Here is a 1038-nt window from a genome sequence, read left to right as displayed (position 1 = left end):
CTTTCTCTCTCTCTCTCTCTCTCTCTCTCTCTCTCTCTCTTCCTTCCTCGCTCTTCCTTTCTCCCCCCCCCTCTCTCTCACTCACCTATGCACACACACAATCTCACATGCCCAGACTTGCCATGCGTGTAACACACCTTTAAACGTTATAAGGAGACATTACGAACTGAGTTCACGAATGCCAAACAGGGGTTCCAACCAGTGTTGTTGCACTCACTGCAATCCCCGTTTTGTCCTTTTGAGCTACGCTGCTGAAGTACACGTAGGGACAAACGCTTTCACCTCGGCAAACATCCTAACAGGTCGTGCCCATATAGCCAAGGAAAGACAAGAATGGGCCATCCACCTCTTTCCCAAATAAACAAACAAACAAACAAACAAGCAAACAAACCTCAACGATAAATAGACAAGGGAAGGAGAGAGGGACTGAAGTGTTGAGAGTCCAAAGGTTTGCTTCCTTGAACCTCTCTGCTTGAACTAACGACAGAAAATGTGTTGCTGAGCTGTTTAAAAAAAAAAAGGGGGTGGGGGTGAAAACTTTATTTATATTATTTTAAAACACTTGGGATGTTTTGAGCTTACAGATGTTTTGTCATACAATGTTCTTAGGAATATGTAACTGAATTTTTTGTTGTGTTGTTTATCAGTCTTAATTTTTTTCTTTTTTCTATCTATCTTTCTTTCTTTCTTTCATTTTTTCTTTCTTTCTTTCTTTCTTTCTTTCTTTCTTTCTTTCTTTCTTTCTTTCTTTCTTTCTTTCTTTCTCTCTCTCTTTCTCCCTCTCTCTCTTTTTTTTCTCTCTCTCTCTCATTATTTCTCTCTTTCTCTCTTTTCTCTCTTTAAATCTGTCTCCGTTCCTGTTGTCTCTTCTTATGTATCCGTATGCTTATCTGTCTCTTTCATTCCCACGTTTTGTCTGTCTGTCTGTCTGTCTGTCTGTCTGTCTGTCTGTCTGTCTGTCTGTTGTACACGTACACACACAAACACGCACACACATACAATGTCACACACACACGTACACGCACCCTCTTCCCCCCC

The 1038-nt window shown here is 40.9% G+C and overlaps 1 protein-coding gene across 1 annotated transcript in view; it reads left to right on the top strand.

Annotated features, from left to right (window-relative positions):
- Positions 1-1038, top strand: part of LOC101845935 (cadherin EGF LAG seven-pass G-type receptor 1) — a gene marked incomplete in the record, with an annotated part of 106404 nt that overhangs the window by 45267 nt on the left and 60099 nt on the right.

This window comes from Aplysia californica, unplaced genomic scaffold (genome assembly GCF_000002075.1).
Source record: "Aplysia californica isolate F4 #8 unplaced genomic scaffold, AplCal3.0 scaffold00276, whole genome shotgun sequence".
Classification (NCBI taxonomy): Eukaryota; Metazoa; Mollusca; class Gastropoda; order Aplysiida; family Aplysiidae; genus Aplysia; species Aplysia californica.
The sequence above is the reverse complement of the archived record's forward strand: the minus strand, read 5'-3'. Positions and strand labels throughout refer to the sequence as shown.